This window comes from Schistocerca cancellata, chromosome 7, assembly GCF_023864275.1.
Source record: "Schistocerca cancellata isolate TAMUIC-IGC-003103 chromosome 7, iqSchCanc2.1, whole genome shotgun sequence".
Lineage (NCBI taxonomy): Eukaryota > Metazoa > Arthropoda > Insecta > Orthoptera > Acrididae > Schistocerca > Schistocerca cancellata.
In genome coordinates this window covers 97,947,359-97,960,460 of record NC_064632.1, presented here as the reverse complement: position 1 = coordinate 97,960,460, position 13,102 = coordinate 97,947,359, and positions in this window count along the sequence as shown.

Sequence of the window (13,102 nt, the reverse complement as noted above, 5' to 3'; positions counted from 1 at the left end):
ATCGTAAAAACTGTTTTTGGGACCGCTGAAACGGAAGATATTAAAAGTATTAATGAAACGCTACAGCAGGTACAGGATAATGTGAATAGCAACCAGGGGATGCCAGATCTTCACACAGATGTAGTTAATACTACGCGCCAACTGCGAGCTTTGGCCGCGACCTCGATGTCCCACATCAAGGCCACACCCGACACAACCAATCACGACTTGGGTATAATCAAGTACCAGTTGGATAACATCGATTTACAGCCGATAATCGCTATGCTGCTGCGTTTTGTTGCTGATAGTATTACGGAAGCACGCATAGAAGCCACAGAACTATAGGTGGCTTTGTTGCACGCAATGCACGGGCACCTAACCCCGGTACTGTAACCATCGGAACAACTTCGGGAAGGATTACGGAAAGTTCAATCAGAACTGCCCACATCCCTGGAGCTACTGACGACATTAACAGACGAACACTTATCTCTGTACTACAAAATGGCCACTGTTACCAGTACGTGGATGGGTACCGTGCTGAGAATTCATATCATAATACCATTAACATGTAAGAATTGTAAATCTGAATGTTACGCCTTCCATACGTATCCAGTGAAGTGGGAAATTTTGCAAAAATTCGTACAGTTAACCGTACGGGAAATACTGTCAGTGGCACGTAACAGAGAAGCTCATGCATTCCTCACTGCACAAGACTTGCTGCGTTGTCAAACAGGTCCAGTTACCATCTGCCCTGCGAAATTGTTACGCACTGTTCCCAAATCTTGTGAGTATTCTCTGTTCCGCTCTCAAGAACCAGTCGCAGAGTGCGCTAAGGAAATTATAGAAGGCACGGTGCAGTTCTTTCAGCAAGTGGATCCACAATGGGTATTTTCAGTAATGGAAAACACAGTCGTTATTTGCGTTAGTTACGAGCAGGGTAAGCAAGGGAGTATGCAAAGAATAGAATTGCAGGGGCAGGGACTGTTAATTAACGGCACACAGTGTGATATTTCAGGGCCAACTTCCCGTTTACAGCCGTGATTACTGGAGATACAATCATGAACATAACACGCACATTCATCTACGTACCCGACCAACTAGTGCAATTCGTCACGAAAGAAAATCTCAGTCTTTTGAATAGCACATTAGACCCGGCTTTGCTCGCCTCTTTGGACCGAAAGCTAGCAGCTCAGGATGTACGTATAACTACGGAACATCTTTTTCACCCAGTGCATGAGTACCGTAATGAGCATAAGCAACGCTTACTAGTTATTGGATCATCAACCACCGCCACCGGTATTTTTATCTTTGTCGTATGATTAGTGTACTATCAGCTCAAGAGGAACGTATCCCAAATCCCGCCCGTTCCAACCTTTAACCTAAGGTTCCAGACAAAATCACTGAACAGTTGTGAGGCACTGCAGCAGAACACTGAGTAATATTTATGGACAAAGATTAGACTGAAGATAGAAATGAATCAACAGAGTGTAAATAGTGAATCAATCGCATTTTGTGGTGTTTGTGAAGTGAACTGCAGTTGTTTTGACTTTTTGGTTCAATTCGAGGACGAATTCGGCACGTACAAGGGAGGAAATGTTGAGGACAAGGGGTTATTTTTACGAAATATGGTGCGAAATTGTGATTTAGTGTGTTTCAGTGCGCGATGCGCCAGCCTCACGGCAGACAGTGCGCGAAGGCTGGCCGGCGCGTTATGCAGGTGACACAGTTTTGCAACGAGCATCAGTATGTGTGTACGTGCGCGGCAGCCATCAACAGCCAAAACGCAGTATTAGCAGAATTAGGCAGGCGCGGGCAGCATGTGGCGCGGTTGCATTAGGCAACTCATCGAGAAACGTCTAATAAAAACGCCTCCTCGAAACCGGCGGATTCAGCAGCGGTCTGCACTATTTCAGGACACCAGAGGTGGGTGTCGGCATTCGGTTCGACCGATTGGGCGGTCGGTCGCTGTTATGTCGTCGTCATCAGTCATGCTGTCCTCGAGGACTGGCCAGCGGAGGGCGTTGCCCACTGCTGCACCGGCGACTCCCGGCGTCGTCATGAGTCGCCGCGTCTGCAGGAGGCGCGCTGGGCCACGCCCCATTCTTCTAACCTCCTACAGCCTGCGCAGCTGCTGACCGAGCGTGGGGTCACATTCTCCGGACTGCGTGCATCATCACATCTCCACCACGACACGAGCGGTGGGGCTGAGCTACCGGAAAGTGTATTGGAAGACCCAACAATAAAGAGGAAGATTGCTAGAACAGCCACCTTCTTCTACCCAGCCAGGCCCTACAACCTCAACCACGTCCCCCACTCTGGTAATCCTATTACAGTAGTGTATCAATAAGTGTGTATTTAATAGGTTTGTTCGACATAAGGGGATTACGACCATTCTCCTAGGGTAGAGGTGATGAAACATTAAACTACTGTCTGTAGCTGGCCGGAGTGGCCGAGCGGTTAAAGGCGCTACAGTCTGGAACCGCACGACCGCTACGGTCGCAGGTTCGAATGCTGCCTCGGGCATGGATGTGTGTGATGTCCTTAGGTTAGTTAGGTTTAAGTAGTTCTAAGTTCTAGGGGACTTATGACCACAGCAGTTGAATCCCATAGTGCTCAGAGCCATTTGAACCATTTTTTTTACTGTCTGTAGTGTATCAATAGGTGTGTATTTAATAGGTTTGTTCGACACAGGGAGCAGTAGCAGCAGCAGTTTGAGGGGTAAATTCATTGAGGGGCGAATGCCTGGAGGGCTGCACACTGTGCTATTTGGGAAACATTGCGAAATCTCTCTCTCTCTATCTCCCTCTCTCTGTCTCTGTCTCCCTCTCTGCGCTGGACCCCCAATGCAGCTTTGTGTCAAGACGCGAGTAATGGCGTCTATGTGAGTTCTATATCGTATTAAGTTATTTGAGCTTCTATAAATGTAAATTTTGTCTGCTGGGGGGGGGGGGGGGGGTAGAGAATAACGATGGTAGGATGTTGGGCTTATAGATTTGAATGGACGTGGATCGGTAGTACTTATATGTAGTTTCGGAACGCACAAAAATTAGAGCATTTCCGCCGAATGGTCAAAATACGACCCTGTCACAGTAACTCAGTTCGCTCTGTTTCTAGATGGGGTACAGGAGGTGGTGGATATGGCATTTTCCGACTCCTGCTCAGTTCCTACTTAAAATGGCATGATCACATGCGCAAAGCTGTATAAATGGGAGCAGTTGCAAGATGTGTAGGGACTGACTAAGACCATGTTGGATTTTTACTGTAGCAGATAGGTTTGGGAAAGGTGGCTCGTTTCGAGGTATGACTCAATTATGGCTGTGATCCTTCTCAGTGAGTCATCGCGTTTAACTCAGTGGATATATAACGGAACATCTCACATGGTATCGAGACAGAATACGTTACACATACTGGACCAATGTCTAGCGTCGTGGAAGAATTGCAAATACCAGTCACATACTGCGCTCCTTAGCCGAATGACTTTGAAAATTCATCAGGCGGGTTTGTGATAAGTCCGAATTTGAAGATCAGATTTATAAAGTATCTGTTTGTGTAAAGGAAATGTCTATGTGCTGTTGTAGGGAGGGTGTGGATTTGATCTTGGGTACTGTGATAGCGAAAGGAAGACTACGTCTAGTGCTAAAGAAGGTAGAGGTATTTCCAGAGCCACAGCTTTCAACAGAGTGTATTTCCAGTACATCATTCATTGCCTCATACCGTTCAGTTGAGACCTAGATCATAAGATTTAATTATAAGTATAATGATAGATTTAATTGTAAGTATAATGATAGAACATGGTTCAAGAATCATAAAACAAGGTTGTATACATGGAAGAATCCTGGAGATACTAGAAGGTATCAGATAGAATATATAATGATAAGGCAGAAATTTAGGAACCAGGTTTTAAGTTGTAAGACATTTCCAGGGGCAGATGTGGACTCTGACCACAATCTATTGGTTATGAACTGTAGATTAAAACTGAAGGAACTGCAAAAAGTTGGGAATTTAAGGAGATGAGACCTGGATAAACTGACAGGACCAGAGGGTATAGAGTTGCAGGGAGAGCATTAGGGCACGATTGACAAGAATGGAGGAAAGAAATACAGTAGAAGGAGAGTAGGTAGCTTTGAGGGGTGAGATGGTGAAGGCAGCAGAGGATCAAGGAGGTAAAAAGACTACGGTTAGTAGAAATCCTTGGGTAACAGAAGACATATTGAATTTATTTGATGAAAGGAACAATATAAAAATGCAGTAAATGAATCAGGCGAAAAGGAATACAAACGTCTGAAAAATTAGATCGACAGGAACTGCAAAATGGCTAAGCAGGGATGGCTAGAGGACAAATGTAAGGATGTAGACGCTTATCTCACTAGGGGTAAGATAGATACTGCCTACAGGAAAATTAAAGAGACCTTTGGAGAAAAAAAAAGCCACTTGTATGAATATCAAGAGCTCAGATGGAAACCCAGTTCTAAGCAAAGAAGGGAAAGCAGAGAGGTGGAAGGAGTATATAGAGGGTCTATACAAGGGCGATGTACTTGAGGACAATATTATGGAAATGGAAGAGGATGTAGATGAAGATGAAATGAGAGATACGATACTGCGTGAAGAGTTAGACAGAGTACTGAAAGACCTGAGCCGAAACAAGGCCCCGGGAGTAGACAACGTTCCATTGGAACTACTGACGGCCTTGGGAGAGCCAGTCCTGACAAAACTCTATCATCTGGTGAGCAAGATGTATGAAACAGGCGAAATACCCTCAGACTTCAAGAAGAATATAATAATTCCAATCCCAAAGAAAGCAGGTGTTGACAGATGTGAAAATTACCGAACTATCAGTTTAATAAGTCACAGCTGCAAAATACTGACGCCAATTCTTTACAGACGAATGGAAAAACTGGTAGAAGGTGACCTCGGGGAAGATCAGTTTGGATTCCGTAGAAATATCGGAACACATGAGGCAATACTGACCCTACGACTTACCTTAGAAAATAGATTAAGGAAAGGCAAACGTACGTTTCTAGCATTTGTAGACTTAAAGAAAGCATTTGACAATGTTGACTGGAACACTCTCTTTCAAATTCTGAAGGTGGCAGGAGTAAAATACAGAAAGCGAAAGGCTATTTACAATTTGTACAGAAACCAGATGGCAGTTATAAGAGTCGAGGGGCATGAAAGGGAAGCAGTGGTTGGGAAGGGAGTGAGACAGGGTTGTAGTCTCTCCCCTATGTTATTCAATCTGTATATTGAGCAAGCAGTGAAGGAAACAAAAGAAAAATTCGGAGGAGGTATTAAAATCCATGGAGAAGAAATAAAAACTTTGAGGTTCACCGATGACATTGTAATTCTGTCAGAGACAGCAAAGGACTTGGAAGAGCAGTTGAACGGAATGGACAGTGTCTTGAAAGGAGGATATAAGATGAACATCAACAAAAGCAAAACGAGGATAATGGAATGTGGTCAAATTAAGTCTGGTGATGCTGAGGGAATTAGATTAGGAAATGAGACACTTAAAGTAGTAAAGGAGTTTTGCTATTTGGGGAGCAAAATAACTGATGATGGTCGAAGTAGAGAGGATGTAAAATGTAGACTGGTATTGGCAAGGAAAGCGTTTCTGAAGAAGAGAAATTTGTTAACATCGAGTATAGATTTAAGAGTCAGGAAGTCGTTTCTGAAAGTATTTGTATGGAGTGTAGCCATGTATGGAAGTGAAACATGGACGATAAATAGTTTGGACAAGAAGACAATAGAAGCTTTCGAAATGTGGTGCTACAAAAAATTCTGAAGATTAGATAGGTAGATCACATAACTAATGAGGAGGCATTGAACAGGATTGGGGAGAAGAGGAGTTTGTGGCAGAACTTGACAAGAAGAAGGGACCGGTTGGTAGGACATGTTCTGAGGCATCAGGGGATCACAAATTTAGCATTGGAGGGGAGCGTGGAGAGTAAAAATCGTAGAGGGCGACCAAGAGATGAATACACTAAACAGATTCAGAAGGATGTAGGTTGCAGTAAGTACTGGGAGATGAAGAAGCTTGCACAGGATAGAGTAGCATGGAGAGCTGCATCAAACTAGTCTCAGGACTGAAGACCACAACAACGACAACAACAACATAATGATAGAAGAAATATGTGGGCGTTTTCTAGAATGTGTTCTTGTATGCAAAGTCTGTACTGGTATTGATTTGGGTTCCCACGTTAATGGTAGCGGTCTTCCGAATGCAGAGGTCTGTTGGTGTGTAGGAATGTATGATAGTTAACTTTACCATGTTGTAGACGACCGAATAGCGAACTAAGTATGTGGTAGGCTGCTTTCGTGATCAAGTGAAACTTTGAGAAGATGGCGCGTTTGTGGTGGAGCGTTATTCCCTCCCATGTAAAGTGTTCGGTCGACTGCATCTGCACATTTGTTGCCTTTATTTAGTTGAGGGTATTTGGATTGTGGTGTGGTGGACACACATTTTCCTGTTCTCGAGACGTGGGAAAGACCGTAGTTGGTTTCTAAACAATATTGATCACGTGGACTTTGTCAGATCACCGACTTCGGTATTCGAGAGTTCTAATATCAGTTCACTCTACTTGTTTCTAGTTAGTTAGTGGTTTACAGCACGCTGCGCCTCGCTTACGTTTTGTGTTTGTGGAGAAATAATTTACAGTCAATATCCTGCGCATTATGTTGCGTTAGCGATTGGGTGGCTAGTGCTGTATGCTTGATATCGAGAAGTACGGCAAAAATTGTATAGTATTATGGCGAAAATACGGGTGTTATTGTAATCGACCAGTCTGGAGATGACTGTAGAAATGCGAGCAAGAAAGCGGAAAGAGTAGAGCGTTTATGACAAGGGGGATTGACGATGTCTTTGAACGTCAGTTCTGAGAGTGACTTCGGTTCGCTGATGTAAAGGGCGTGTTTTGGTATGGTTGGGGATATGAATTGCATGTTTATTAGATCGAGACGGTACTCGATGATATATTCCCTGGTTGATTTGACGGTCTAAAATTCTTGCGAGTATCGTTTGTGTTTGATGACCTGTACATATCTTTGCGATGTTTAGTTGTCTGCGAAAAATGGTGATCAGTGTAAAATAGTTTATTACAATTGAGTGCAGCGATGTAGAAAGAAAGAACAGTTTGGCGGTGTATAGATTGAGGGAACTCTCCGTGCAAATTAGCAAGGTTTGCAAAATAACGAGAGAGAGCCCCAGAAAGGAAAGATGGATGGTGCTTCGATAGCTACGGCGTTAGTAATTCGACTGGTAAATTCGGTAAGAGCTAATGAGTATGCTCGATTGATTGTAATGTGGTATATGAACGGTGAGAATATCTGCGTATGTTGTGAGCAGGAAGGCTATCACGTTATGTTCTAGAGGAAGACTGGATTTGGCGATATTTTGGTAAACAGTTTCTGTTATATGGAAGAATTTCCGTGCATGCAAGCTGAGGCATGAAGAAAGCAAGCGTTAACTATTTCTGCGACACTATGCAGTCTCTGAGAGGTCGACTTGTCTCTTATTTTTTGCAAAGAGATGTGACGTAAGAATAATGTTGAGAACGTTTTAGATGGCGAGTGGTCACGTGGATGTTTCACGGCGAAGCGAGAGCCATGCTGGGTAGTTAAGTACGGTTAAACGTGTGAATGTGTGTCTCAACACGCCCTGTATTCAACAGCAGAGACAAGCGGCACCTGGAGATGCCTCGAATATGAGACTGGTGTGAGTGCTGCTTGGAATGCAAATTTCACCGGTGTTCGGTGGCGAGCTGTCGCTGGCTCACTTCGCGGGGGTGTTGGTGCGCTGTGAAGCTTCAGTCTGTCGTCACTTACGGTCTATTATAATCGCTAAGGGGGGAAGGCAGGTTCTGGTATTCTGGAATGGAATTCTGAAGCGTCTTCGCTAGACCGCAGTTAGAGTGAGGAAGGCCGAATGCGCGCAGCACTGGTTGGAGAGCGAGTTGTGAGCAAATAAACGCCCGGTCCTTAACAGCGCCTATATACCACTTTGGCCTGCGTTCGGCTACAGCTCGGGTTGTACTCCCGCCCGATCACATCAGCACGTGTGTGGGTGAACACGTATTTCGATAGAAATTTCTCAGGTGTTACGTATGAGTGGGAGGTGCCGCCCCCTCATGCTTACTGAAGCCGAGCAGTGGATGCGCGCAGTTTGACATCTGAGGTATACGTCACTTATCGTTACCAACTGTTTACTCAATGGACTGTGCTTGCACGCGATGATTGCATTATTTGAGGAGCGGGTCTGTAGGCCTTCATATACTCTATTTGAATAGTGTACGCGTACTTAGCGTGTCTACTCATTATTTTGCTGTATTATTTAGAAGCATTTTGCAGGTCTGCACTGAAATTATTTCGGAGAATTAGGAGTTGTTTGGCTATTAGGAAGTACATGTTTTCCATTATTTACGAGCAAAAAAATGGCTCTGAGCACTATGGGACTCAACTTTTGAGGTCATTAGTCCCCTAGAACTTAGAACTAGTTAAACCTAACTAACCTAAGGACATCACACACATCCATGCCCGAGGCAGGATTCGAACCTGCGACCGTAGCGGTCTCGCGGTTCCAGACTGCAGCGCCTAGAACCACTCGGCCACTTCGGCCGGCATTTACGAGCAGTTCGAATTTCTGTAGGCTGTGCGATGCGTTATTTTTAACTGTTTACAATTAGCAATCGTGTGTGGAGACCATTATAAATGAGTTATGTAGAAATGGTTTGCAGGTCTGTATGGTTTGCGACATGTCAGTGCATGTGTTCCGTGATACATATAATCCATCCCTAAATAAAGTAAATTCGTTCCTCATATCCATGGACCTAGTGCAGCCTGAGTCCTACCAGAAACCAGCAGGAAGAGGTTGCGTCCTGGAGGCTTAGGTTACTTATGATGGGCTTCGATGGCAATAGTTTTCTTAGGTTGTTGGCGGAAGCGTAAGTGACCTTTCCTCTTCACTGCCAGAATTCCATCTCGGCGCTGGTTCGTGTTAAAAGGTGGTGGTCTCGACCTTGAACGTAGTAGAAATTAGATAATTGAACTGCTTTTCCTACTTATATGAAATTATAATTTGAATTATTTAGTGTGATTGAAATTGAAATTCAATTAAGTACTTAGGCAATTGATAGCTTAGATGCGCGATGAGGGTGTTAGCATATTGACAGGAGAAGACTATGTCCAGTACATGTATGGAGGCAGCGATCGAGGGTATGTAACGTAAGTGGTCGGACTGACCGTTGTGACATTAGGGGAAGATTCCACCCTCAGGCAAACAAATTTGGCACGAAACGTGTAGGAGGGACGAATACACGTGGTGAACGGACAACCTACCGTTGTGACATCAGAATCGGCAGCTTCGAACGAACAAAACATGTTTAGTGGTCCGAGCGGCCGACCGACAGCCGTGAGGAGGCATGGACATGCTCCAACCTGTCCAGAAAAACAAATTTGGCGCCAAAATTGTGGCAGTGCGTTTTTTGTCGACCACGTGGTGGATAGCGAATGGACGGGGTGTTTTGTGACTTCGGCATCAAATGTCTCTGAGCACTAAGGGACTTAACTTTTGTGGTCATCAGTCCCCTAGAACTTAGAACTACTTAAACCTAACTAACCTAAGGACATCACACACATCCATGCCGGAGGCAGGATTCGAACCTGCGACCGTAGCAGTCACTCGGTTCCAGACTGTAGCGCCTAGACCCTCTCGGCAACTCTGGCCGGCACTTTGGCATCGGCAGGTACCAGTGTGTCTGGCGAAAACATGTTTACAGGTTCCAGTGGGTAGCGTGGTCCGAGCAGCCCCCTGGACCAGTGGCGGGCTATCGCTGACTAGTGGCGCCAGGGTTAGCCTCCTCTACTGATGACGATTTGAACTAAGTCAATTGGATTCTGGACCTAGTGGCGAGTGCACTTGGTGTTACTGCGATCTCGAGGATGTGTACTAAGTCTGTTGGAGAACAAGTGCTGACTGTACTGCTTGAAATAAAGACTTCAGTCCTTTTTCCCTGCAAAATCAGAGGATGTGATTTACGTTATTACAAGCGCAGTTTGCTATTTGACGCGATTTTGGTAGGTTATCAGTGAAAAAACATAAGTGACAGTCAAAGTTCGTAGAATGTGGACTATTTCGTACGTGTGATTGATTATGGTGTTGGAATTAGAACTTGTGACAGATTTTTTTATGGATGTAACGCAAATGGCTTTCTTTCCGACGAAATCGGACATCTTGAATAAATAAAACTGATAATAAATGTTAATAACAATAAATAGAACAATAGTTTTGGGACATTATCATGTTGTAATTTGTATTTGGTGCAATTTCTTATATGTAGACCAATAATAATAAATAATAATAATAAGAAGAAATAATAACAAATGATAATAAATGATAATGAATAATAATAATAAAGAAAAGTACGGTTTTGCAGCCATTATCGTGTTTGAATTAGAATTTGGCGCCAATATTTTCTGGAGGATTAGGGCATAGCACAATTGACCTATTTCCCCGCCAAAACTCAAATTCCGCGCCAATTTTCTGGGGGCTAGGTTATTAGAGGTAGCCCAAGTGGACTTTCCTGCCAAAATCCTCCATCTTGAATAACGTCACGGCGGCGCTCTCAGGGGTATGAACTAACACAGTTGCACTCCGGACCTCATAGTGAACACATGTGATTGGTATAAATAATAATCATACATAATAGTAAATGATAGTAAATGTTAATAAATAATAATTAATGATAGTAGATGATAATAAATCATAATAATAAAGAGAAGTACTGTTTTGCATAGATTATTTTGATGGAATTCGAATTTCGTGCCAATTCTTGCAGGAGGGTCAGGTTAGTGGACATAGACCAATTGGCCTACTTTCCTGCCAAAATTCAAATTTCCGGCCATTTTTATGGGCGTTAAGTTAGTGAAGGTAGCACAATTGACCTATTTTGCCGCCAAAATCCGCCATCTTGAATGACGTCATGTGCTGTTGCCAAGTCTACACGCCGCCATCTTGGATGACGTCATTGCCGCCATACTGAATAAATTTGGCAATGCAGAGTGAGGCTGTACACAGGTAGTCCCACAACTATCATGTTCGTCTTTTAGTTCAGTAGACTCAGGAAATGTATGTTATTCCTCTCTGAAAATCTTAATACTCTACTCGAAGTGGTTTCTGATATTTAAGGAAAAATGCAACAGAAAATTCTAATTTTCAGGAACGGCTTCTAAAGTTTCAAAAGACTTACTCACTTAATAAACGCTTTTTTTTTATTTTTAGCCACTCAGAAGCGCTCTGCACCATACTGTATATCACCCTCTTGATGTTTTTCCCAGTTTTTTCTTCTTTTCTTCATTCAGGGCTCCTTCGTGGCCAACTGTGCTGCATACTCTGCTTTATCAATGCGAACCTTGTTCATCTGTTCAAGTTCTATGATGCAGTTTGCTCCAGGATTAATTCCCATATGCTGTAGTACTTTCAACCTACCAATGTTGTCATCATTAAATGCAATAACAGCATCGCTGAACCCCCACTTTAGTGTCTTCATTCCAACATAAACATTATTTGGTAAGCGAGTCCATATAAGATTATTGAACGACTCACTGTGATTTTGAGTCTGACCATGCAGACACTTCTTGAGTAATTCATGATTGGCCAGGACTCTGTAAATAGGTTTTATGATAGCCATGACTGCTGCTGGGAAGGAATATTTATGGCTGTATGAACTGTTTGAGTACTGGGCATTGCAGTTATTGCACCATGAATCTGGTCCAGGAGGGCATAGGTGGTGTATTGGTTTTTCATCAGTTGACAATTTGTGGAAGAAGGTAGCCCATACTGCCTGCTTGTCAACAAATCCTCAGTATTGTTTCTAGTGGGCATCTCATAATACTGCTGTAGTTCATCAATCATTTTGTTTGTCAGCCTGCCTTTTATGGTTTTACCATCAGAAAGTCTTTTGTCTCTCAAACTTTGTTTCAACTTCCTCAACCTGGTGCCCATTCTCTTCTGGACATTACCGACACATTCCAGTTTTGTGATAATCTTCACACCATAAGGTTAAGCGGCTACTACACTGTTATGTGCTTTTGAGTCTCCATCACCTAAGAACTTAGTGTATCACTCTCCCCTTTCGTTCACAGATCGACAAAAAATTTCAATAGCTGCAGAGGCCTGCATACCACCGCTTGTTCCATCATAATTTCTGTCGCAGATATGCCCTTCTTCATTTCCTGATTTACACTTATAACAATGTTTGGTTAACGTCTGGAAATCTATCACCTTTCAGTATCCACACTGGTCACTGTAGCAACAGAATTCTTAGGACAGTAACTGCGCTTCTGGCAAGTGCCATCAGAAGCTACTGGTATGTCAATCATAACATCATTTATTTCAACAGCTTCGTTTGCAGCACCCTTCATTGACTCATATGCAATAGAATCCACAGCAGTTCCAATAAATCCTGCATGCCTGTCAGTTTTACAAGGTGGGCGTGGCATATTCATCAGGCACACATTGTTTCTGCTGCAGTGTCTCCTTTGCCAATAGCTCTCAATCCATAGAACCACCTAACATTTACTTCAAAGTAATTATCTTTACACTTATCAGAATTCCAAAATGAATGAGTATATTTACAACTGGCACAATTAATGATAAGTTTCCTGACTAGTCCATTTGATACCTCACTGCCTTCATGTAAATTAAGTGGCTGTCCACATATTTTACAACACACACATTCACCTAACACCCTTGTTAGGATGTGTAAATCTATCAGAATATAAACTAACCTACCATTTACATCACATTCGTTTTGAGAAAACTGTGTATCACAGCGTTTTATTTTAATCTTCGAAGCACTAAGGGTTGTTTCTTTAAATACTGACGAGTTTGCCTGTATTTCATTATTTGTAACTTCACGCGCAACATTTTGAACACAATGCAAATTATTCGAAAATCTGTTTCTTGAAAACACACCGTTTTCGCATCATACTTTACTTCTTGGGAGCAGTATAAACATGCGTTTTATGTCTAAGTGCTAATGTTTTTCCGAGGAAAAGTGACGAATAGGTTGGTATGTTTTATGTCTAAGTGCTAATGTTTTTCCGAGGAAAAGTGACGAATAGGTTGGTA